The sequence below is a fragment of the Myotis davidii genome, unplaced genomic scaffold (genome assembly GCF_000327345.1).
Source record: "Myotis davidii unplaced genomic scaffold, ASM32734v1 scaffold833, whole genome shotgun sequence".
In the NCBI taxonomy this organism is placed as follows: Eukaryota; Metazoa; Chordata; class Mammalia; order Chiroptera; family Vespertilionidae; genus Myotis; species Myotis davidii.
Window position 1 is genome coordinate 349593 of NW_006284849.1, and position 10344 is coordinate 359936.

Sequence of the window (10344 nt, forward strand, 5' to 3'; positions counted from 1 at the left end):
TTATGAACATTTAATGATGTTGATTCTACCAATCCATGAACACGGTATGTTCTTCCATCTGTTTATGTCTTCCTCTATATCTTTTTTCAATGTCCTGTAGTTTTCTGAGTAGAGGTCTTTTACCTCTTTAGTTAAGTTTATTCCTAGGTAGCTTAATTTTTTTGGTGCGATGGTAAACGCTTCCCCTCATCCTTAAAAGTTGTGAAGGACAAATGAAAAATCTTGTGTTTTGCCCAGCCAGTGTGGCTCAGTGATTAAGCGTCAACCTATGAACCAGGAGGTCAAGATTTGATTCCAGGTCAGAGAACATGCCCAGGTTTTGGGCTCGATCCCCAGTGTGGGGTGTGCAGGAGACAGCCAATTAATGGTTCTCTCTCATCATTTATGTTTCTATTTCTCTCTCCCTCTCCCTTGCTCTCTAAAATCATTAAAAATATGTATATTTTTAAAAGTATTGTGTCTTTTCTACAATTACCAGTGATTTTGTTTATGTTTTGATCTATTTGTGATATATGTGTGTGTGTGTGTGTGTGTGTATTTTCTGCCTCTAGATGGTATTACTATTAATTTATAATATTTTATTGGCTTAAATGAATTAAATGTTAATATAAATTAAGAAATTGAAATTATCCCAAATACTTTTTCAGGGTCTTGTAATCTATGAAAATATTTGCTTCCAATGAAGGTTTAAGTTTTGTTGATGTCTTTTAGATTCATTAACATTAATTATATATGTTTGTTTTACCAGCAGTTACAAAATAAGTTCACATTATCTCTGTTACAAAATTTGGTAAAAAAATAGCTTGGGTAATAATTGACTTTGAAATCTCTTAGTGTTACTAAGAATTAATAACTAAGTAAAACTAAAATAAAGGGCTTTGATAAAACTTTTTAGTAATAATTTTGATATATACATGTATATATATATGATATATATATATGATATATCATATATATATGTATCCTAAACATAGTTTTCTAAAGTCTGCTGGTAACTTGAATCTTTATAGTGTTCTTAAGTTAAATGATCTAAGTGTACCTACTTTTGGCTTATTTTTTTTTAAAACATATTGATTTCAAAGAGAGGAAGGGAGAGAGAGGTTGAAACATCAATGATGAGAGAGAATCATTGATTGGCTGCCTCCTGCATGCCCCCTTCTGGGGATCAAGCTGACAACCCGGGCATGTGCCCTTGACCGGAATCGAATCCGGGATTCTTCATTCCACAGGCCAATGCTCTATCCATTGAACCAAACCAGCTAGGGCTACTTTTGGCTTCTTATTATAGAGAAGGTAGAAAATAAATTTGGATCAGTTAATGAATATATATCTTATTTTATTAAATATGTTTATAAAATTGTGAATATATTTGTCGATAAAAAGTCTGTTTCTAGAAGTTATGAAATTTATTCATAAATTTGCCAACCCGAAAAATGTTAATTATTTACTTTTTAGTTGTCACTAGACAATAAGGTTTGTAAAAGTTAAAATTCTAATTTAGTTGGAAAGAAATTATGTTTTTTGGTAATGGAATGTATAAGGTGTGGCAATAAATTTTTCAGGAAATTTAAAGAAAGTAGGTTGTTCTAAAGCTGATGTATTTTGCATGATTTAAGAGAGGAAAACTATAAGGGATGAAAACAGTTGTAGGTTTATGAAGAGAAATCTTGAGAAGAAATTTTATATATGGGTAATTTAAATAAAATTGGAATAAATTTAATTAAGTAAATGAATTTAAATATCAAATGCAAGCTGATGCAAAATCAGAGTTTGGTTCTTCTAGAAGGACAAAATTTTTCTTCTGAATTATTCTTCTGCTCCAAATATAAAATTATTTTTTTACCTACAAAACAAAGGTTCTATCTTATTAAAATATTTCTGTCATATTGTCTTAATCAATTCCCTGATTACCTAAGAAAATAATCCTCTCAGTCCTAAGAACTAAAGTTTTGCTAACTCATGTTTGTTTAATATTTTAGATTGTCACTTTGAGTAAGTGAATAATTTAATATTGTTTTATAAAAATATATGATCTTTGGGTCAAGTATGTTTTGTTTTTTAAAAATATATATTTTTATTGATTTCAGAGAGGAAGGAAGAGGTAGAAAGAGATAGAAACATCAATAATGAGAGAGAATCATTGAGGTCTCGTGGTAATATTTATTTGTGATACAAAACCAAAAGGTTGCCCTTCCAATATTCCATCTCCATCAGTCTTGCCAAGGAAAATCAGGGCCAGAATAGAGTCAGTGTCCAGAGATCATGTGCCATATTAAAGTTTAGCTCAGTCCAATATTTGGCGAGCCCAGCTTGTGTTCCCAGCTACAATCCATTGCTGTGCTGCACTATCCAGGCTCCTGCCTGGAGCCTGTGTAGCTGTTGGGCAGGTGGCTGCTAGCACCACAGGGTTATAGAGAGAATATGTGAACACACAGGCGAGCGTGGGTGAGAGAGAGAGAGAGAGAGAGAGAGAGAGAGAGAGAGAGACTTTGTTTACTTGAAATTATGTATTCTCCAGCTTGGGAGGAACCAAAAGCTTATTCAAAGTAACTAATCAGCTTTCCAATCTTTCGTGGGCTTCTGATGGGATCCAACCTCTAGACCAGGGGGTGGGGAACCTTTTTTCAGCCAAGGGCCATTTCGATATTTTTAACATCATTTGTGGGTCATACAAAATGATCAACTTAAAAATTAGCCTGCTGGCCGCCGATAGAGCCTGAACCAGAGACCACAACTATTGAGGTTCTTGCAGGGTGCCTGCTCAGTGCAGGGGAACTTCCAGCTGCCCAACAGGTGGCCCCAGAAGCTGTCCCAGCGCTCACCTGGCCCCAAGGACTTCCTCTCCTATGGCTCTGCAGCCCAGGCCTAGCGGCTACGCCTGAAACCCACGGAGCTCTGGCAGCTGCTGGCGGAGGAGGAGCGCGTGGAGTGCCTGGGCAGTTTGGTGGCCGCCGAATGGACCAAAAGAGGGGTTCGTGGAGTTGAAGACTCCTGCAGGTCAATGCTAGCAGACCATGGCTTTGCAAAGCAGGGCCAGCAGTGGCTGCACCCTAAAGAGGCGCTGTATTTGCTGGAGTGGGAAGCCTACCCATTACTGCTGACTGAGGACGCTGACTTGTCGGCAGTATCAGGTCTTCAGGCACCTGAAGAGATTGGGCTCTGTGGTTCCACGGTTCCAACCAAGCTCTATCCTGTCCCCTTACCAGAGGCAGCTAAACTGGGACAGCAATGCCCAGCTCTTGGAGGATGGGAATGGCAAAAGGAAGAGGAGCTCCAGCTCTCCATCCATTAATAAGAAGCCCAAGACCCCGGAGAACCCCCTACAGGGAGTGTGGATGGGACACCCCAGAGCCTGGCAACCTATATCCCACCTCCCCACAACCACAACAGCTGAAACCCCAGGAGTCCAGCCCTGTAGAGGGCCAGGCGGGCCTCTTTCAGCCTTTGGGTTCCCTGGAGCCCTGGCCTGGCCTGGCCAGGGAGGTGGTGGGATGCAACCAGGAAAGTGGCAAAGTGGAGAATGGGGTGAGCAGATCTCCTTCCCCAACATGGCTGCAGACAGTCGCCACACCCTCCTGTTTACTCAGCCCCAGAGCTGCTCCAGGCCAAGGTCGCAGGGCAGGAGACAGACGCTGAGCCCTGGTGCTAGCTGAAGGACAAGCTCTCCAGACACAAACAGGAGAATGTGAACTTGGATCCCTAGGTGCAGCGCTGCTCCAGCTGGCAGGAGTACAAACAGCTGCTGCAGAGCCCCAGAGCCGCCCCCAACACCTGGGGGACCAGCCTGTCACTCCTTTGCTGAGTCCCAGCCAGGCAGACTCCCCAGCCGCAGTCCTTCAATCTATCTCTGTGCTGCAGATAAACACACCTCGCTGATGGAGGTGCCCAGCTGCCGGAGAAGTCCGGAGGTTTGGAGATCAGTTTTGATATTTACTAGGCTGACACTGTGGCCACGTTCCGAAAGAATAACCCTGGCAAGCCCTACGCCTGGATGTGCATCAGTGGATTTGAGGAGACAGTCCCAGACCTCTGCACCCTCAAGCCGTTGTCTACCAGAGAGGGGCTGTGCCTCTCATATTTGCCCTGGTGGATCATTGAGACATCTCCTTCTACAGCTTCAGGGACTTCACACCGCCCAGGGATCCCGGACACTGACCAGTTCTGGCAGGGCCTGGGGCCTGCTTAGGGGGCTTGGAGGGGCTTCGTTTGTCTACTCTCAGGGACCATCTCAGCTGCCTCCTACACCCTTGTAGCTGCAGAGACTAGTGTGGGCCTTGGCCCTGGGTATCTGATGCTTGCAGAAGAGCCACACTGAGCCCTACTCCCCATATATAGTACTGATGAGTGTTCATAGGTTAGAGTAGCAGATAGGTAATGGACCCCCTCCCTGCCCCCGCCACCTCCTCCTACCTGGCTGCTGCAGCGCTTCCAAGCCCCAGGATTGCCTCTGCTGCCTTGCAGCGATGTCCATGGAACTCAACACTGGATTCAAGAGACCCAGCGAGGTGGGGCAGAAGAGAGGACTCTGCCTTTTAACAAGAGGGTGCCTGTTTCATGCGATAAAGCCATAGCCATTAAAAAAATAAATCCTTTTTCTTCAAAAAAATATTAGCCTGCTATATTTGGTCAAACATTTAATTAACTCACCCCTAATGCCTTGGCAGGGCCAAACCAAATGATTTCACGGGCCTTATTTGGCCCATAAGTCAGACATTCCCCACCCCTGCCCTGGACAATGATCTTTTCCCCAGGTTAGACTATGGGCCAACACCTACCTCTGCACCATTTTTACTTTATTGCGCATGTGTTTAACCACTCCCTCTTTTGTTCTATCCCTTCCCCCAGTGATCTGTGCAGAATGGACTGGTGGTTCCCTGGGCGGAGTGTGAATCTGTAGCTTCCTAGTGAAGCAAACAGGCTCAGTGTCCCATTCCCTTTGCATTCTTTCCCTCAATATCTAGCTATGATGACATAAGGAAACATTTTCTTATCCTGGCAATGGCTTTGGGTTAAGGACACCCTGAATATGTAAGATTTGTTTTCTCTCTCTTTTAATAAAAAACAACTTGTAAGCTAAGTAGGCCTTTTTGATATCCTGAAGTTACACGGGAAGTTTTGTCAAATAAAGAAGTGATAATTATGTTCTATTCATATACATATATTTTTATCATTAAAGTGGATGTTCCAGATAATATGTGAAAATCTCCAAGAGTCTACAAAGGTATGATATATTTACATTGTAATTCTAATTGTTATCTTGGAATATTACATGTTTTAGAAGAGCAAAATGTTTTGTTAATTGCATTATAATCAGATCTATAATTATATCATTTTAAGTTTTGTCATTTATACCGACCTTGTTTTATTTTAATGCTTTTGCAAATATGTTTCATCTTAAAGATTCATAGAAAGGACTCTGACTTATTATAAATTACATGTTTCTGAAGATAAATATCCAGATCATATCTTTGAACTGGCTGCAGATTAATAGAACTCTAAGAAATGACTGGATTTATGGAAATACTGGCAAATAATCAAGAACTGATTATATGGGACTGAATGAACTGAGAATAATAATTTTCAAAATTTTAGTCTCTTTTTTCATTTTTTCTCTCGCCTCTTTATTTTTTTATTTTATTTTACTTTTTAAAAATAATTATTGCCCTAGCCGATTTGGCTCACTGGATAGAGCATAGGCCTTCAGACTGAAGGGTCCCGGGTTCGATTCCAGTCAAGGGCATGTACCTTGGTTGCAGGCACATCCCCAGTAGTGGGTGTGCAGGAGGCAGCTGATGGATGCTTCTCTCTCATCGATGTTTCTAACTATCTCTCTCCCTTCCTCTCAGTAAAAAATCAATAAAATATATTTAAAAAAAATAATTATTGTTGAAAGTATTACATATGTCCTCCTTTCCCCCTATTAACCCCCTCCAGCCTGACCCTGCCCCCCACCCCAGGCCTTCACCATCCTATTGTCTATGTCCATGGGTTATGCATATATGCATACAAGGTCTTTGGTTGATTAGCTCCCACCAGTCACCCTCCCTCACCTTCCCTTTGAGATTTCACACTCAGTTCCATGCTTCCATTGTCTCTGGATCCACTCCATTCATTAGCTTATTTTGTAACTTAGATCCCACATATGAGTGTGATCATGTGACACTTGCCTTTCTCTGACTGGCTTATTTCACTCAGCATGATACTCTCCATGTCCCTCCACGCTGTCTCAAAGGGTAAGAGCTTCTACTTTTTTACTGCTGCATAGCATTCCATGATGTAAATGTACCACAGCTTTTTTATCTACTACTGATGGGCACTTGGGCTGTTTCCAGATCTTAGCTATGGTAAATTGTGCTGCTATGAACATAGGGATGCATACATTCTTTCTGATTGCTGTTTCTGGTTTCTTGAAGTGGGATCACTGGGCCAGTTTTGTATTTAATTTTTTGAGGAAACTCTATACTGTTTTCCATAATGGTTGTACCAGTCTGCATTCCTACCAGCCATGCACTAGTGTTCCCTTTTCTCCACACCCTCACCTGCACTTGTCATTTGTTGATGGTAGCCATTCTGACAGGTGTAAGGTGATACCTCTTTGACTTTTTAATTTGCATCTCTCTGATGATCAGTGACTTTGAGCATTTTTTCATATGTCTCTTGGCCATCTGTATATCCTCTTTGGAGAAGTGTCTATTTAGGTCCTTTGTGCATTTTTAAATTGGGCTGTTTGTCTTCCTTTTGTGAAGTTGTATGAGTTCCTTATATATTTTGGATAGTAACCCTTTATCAGATGTATCATTGTCAAATATGTTCTCACATTCAGTGGGCTTTCTTTTCGTTTGGTTAATGGTTTCTTTTGCTGTTGCAGAAGCTTTTTATTTTGATGTAGTCCCATTTGTTTATTTTCTCCTTAGTTTCCTTTGCCTTAGGCGATGTATCTGTAAACATATTGCTATGGGAGATGTCTGAGATTTTGCTGCCTGTGGTTTCACAGGATTTTTGTGGTTTCACAACTTACATTTAAGTCTTTCATCCACTTTGAGTTTATTCTTGTTTATGATGTAAGTTGGTGGTCCAGTTTCATTCTTGTGCATGTGCCTGTCCAGTTTTCCCAGCACCATTTATTGAAGAGACTGTCTTTGCACCACTGTATGCTCTTGCCTCCTTTGTCAAATATTAATATAGTATAATGGCTTGGGTCAATTTCTGGGTTCTCTGTTCTGTTCCATTGATCTATATGCCTGTTCTTGTGCCAGTACAAGGCTGTTTTGATTATGGTGGCTTTGTAGTTTAACTTGAAATCTGGCATTGCGATTCCTCCAACTTTGTTTTTCGTTCTGAAGATTGCTGCAGCTATTCAGAGTTTCTTTTGATTCCAATTAAAATTTTTGAGTATATGTTCTAGCTCTGTAAAATATGTCATTGGTATTTTAATAGGAACTGCATTGAATCTGTAGATTGCCTTTGGGCAGTGTGGGCATTTTAATGATGTTGATCCTACCAATCCATGAACATGGTATATTATTCCACTTGTTTATATCTTTTTCTATTTCTTTTTTCAACTTCCTGTAGTTTTCTGAATATAGGTCTTTTGCCTCCTTGGTTAAGTTTATTCCTAAGTATCTTAATTTTTTGTCGCAATGGTAAATGGGATTGTTTGTTTAGTTTATCTTTCTAAGAATTCATTATTGGTGCATAAAAAGACATTGATTTTTGGGTGTTGATTTTGTATCCTGTTACAACGCCAAATTCATTTATTAAATCTAGTAGTTTTTGGGTGGAGTCTTTAGGGTTTTCTATGTACAATATTATGTCATCCAGGAATAATGAGAGTTTTACGTCTTTCTTTCCAATTTGGATGCATTTTATTTCTTCTTCTTGTCTGATTGCTATGGCTAGGACGTCTAGTATTATTTTGAATAAGAGTGGTGAAAGCAAACATCCCTGTATTATTCCTGTTCTTAGGGGAAATGGTTTTAGTTTTGCCCACTAAGTATAATGTTTGCTGTAGGCTTGTCATATATGGCCTATATCTTGTTGAGATATGCTCCCTCTATTCCCACTTGGCTGAGATTTTTTTATCAAAAATGGGTGTTAGGCCCTGGCTGGTTTGGCTCAGTGGATAGTGTGTCAGCCCGCGGACTGAAGGGTCTCAGTTCCTCAGAACTGTGTCCAGTTCCCCAAGATCAGTGCCAGCCTTGCATCCCCGGAATAAATCCCACTTGGTCATGGTGCATGATCTTTTTAATGAATTGCTGAATTCAATTTGCTAATATTTTGTGGAGGATTTTAGCATGTATGTTCAACAGGGATATTGGCCTGTAATTCTTTTTCTTTGTAGTGTCTTTATCTGGTTTTGGAATTAGGCATATCTGGGTTTGGAATCAAGACTTTAGAAGTGTTCCTTCCTCTTGGATTTTTTTAAAAATATATTTTATTGATTTTTTACAGAGAGGAAGGGAGAGGGATAGAGAGTTAGAAACATTGATGAGAGAGAAACATCGATCAGCTGCCTCCTGCACACCTACCAACTGGGGATGTGCCCGCAACCAAGGTACATGCCCCTGACCGGAATTGAACCTGGGACCCTTGAGTCTGCAGGCCAACGCTTTATCCACTGAGCCAAACCAGTTAGGGCTCCTCTTGGATTTTTTGAAACAGTTTGAGGAGTATAGGTATTTTTCTTTGAATGTTTGGTCAAACTACCCTGTGAAGCCGTCCAGACCTGGGCTTTTGTTTGCTGGGAGGTTTTTTTGTTTGTTTGTTTGTTTGCTTTTATTACTGCTTCTATTTCATCAGTTGTTATTGGCTTATTCAGGTTTTCTAATTCCTCCTGATTCAGTTTTGGGAGATTGCATTTTTCTAGGAATTTTCCCATTTCATCCACATTGTCTGGTTTGTTGGCATATAGTTGTTCATAGTATTTTTTCTTTTACAAGCCATTGTATTTCTGTGGTGTCAGAGGTTACCTCTCCACTTTTGTTTCTGATTTTATTTATTTGGATCCTATCTCTTTGTTTCTTGATGAGTCTGGCTAACGGTTCATCAATTTTGTTTATCCTTTCAAAGAACAAGCTCTTGGTTCCATTGATTTTTTGTATTATTTTTTTATTCTCTATGTTATTTATTTCTGCTCTAATCTTTATTTCCTTCTTTCTACTTACTCTGGGATTTTCTTGTTGTTTTCTTTCTAGTTCTGTAAGTTCTAGGGTTAAATAGTTAATTGTTGATTTTTCTTTTTTTGTTTTTGTTTTTTGAGGTATGCCTGTAGTGCTATGAACTTCCCTTTTAGGACTGCTTTTGTTGCGTCCCAGAGATTTGAGGTTGTGTGTTCATTTTCATTTGTTTCCAGGACATTTTTATTTATTTCTTGGTCTCATTGGTAACCCATTCATCCTATATAATAAAGAGCTAATATGCTAATTAGACCAAATAGTAGAACAACCATGTGGAAGACCTTCCAGAAGACCTTCCAGGTGAAGCCGGGGCTGCGAGGGCCAGCCAAGGCAGCCAAGGTTTCGAGGGCTGAGCCCCTTGCATGAATTTTGTGCATCGGGATTCTTGTTGTTTAATAACATGCTATTTAGCCTCCATGTGTTTGAATGCTTGGGGTGTTTTTACTGTAGTTGATTTTTCATTTCATTCCACTGTGACCTCAGAAGATACTTGATATGAATTCAATCTTCTTGAACCTGTAGAGACTTTTTTTGTGTCCTAACATGTGGTCTATCATTGTGAATAATCCAAGTGAACTTGAGAAGAATGTATATTCTGTTGCTTTCGGGTGAAATGTTCTAAAAATGTCAATTAAATCCATCTTATCCAGTGTGTCCTTTAGAGTCACTGTTTCCTTGTTAAGTTTTTGTCTGGAAGATCTATCCAGTGAAGTCATTGGGGTATTAAAATCTCCTACTATATGATTGTATTGTTGTCAATCTCTCTGTTAAAGAACTCTAGAAGTTTTTTTAAAATATATTTAGGTGTTCCTATATTGGGTGTATATGTTTACTAGGTTTATATCCTCTTGTTGGATTGATCCTTTCAGTATTATGTTGTCTCTTGTGATTGCCTTCATTTTGAAATCTAAATTGTCAGATGTGAGTATTGCTACTCCAGGTTTTTTTTTTTCTTTTACATTTGCATGGGCAATTTTTTTTCCACCCCTTCACTGTCATCCTGCGTGTCTTTTGTTCTGAGGTGGGTCTCTTGTAGACAGTATATAGTTGGTCATGTTTTTGTATCCATTCAGCTACCTTATGCCTTTTGATTGGAGCATTTAATCCATTTACATTTAAGGTTATTATTGATAGGTACTTATTTATTGCCATTTTAATTCTGTATGGT

At 39.7% G+C, this 10344-nt stretch overlaps 1 pseudogene; it reads left to right on the forward strand.

The window, feature by feature from the left end:
• LOC102764779 overlaps positions 1-4155 on the forward strand; it is a 63302-nt pseudogene extending 59147 nt beyond the window's left edge.
• Positions 4156-10344: the final 6189 nt, after the last annotated feature.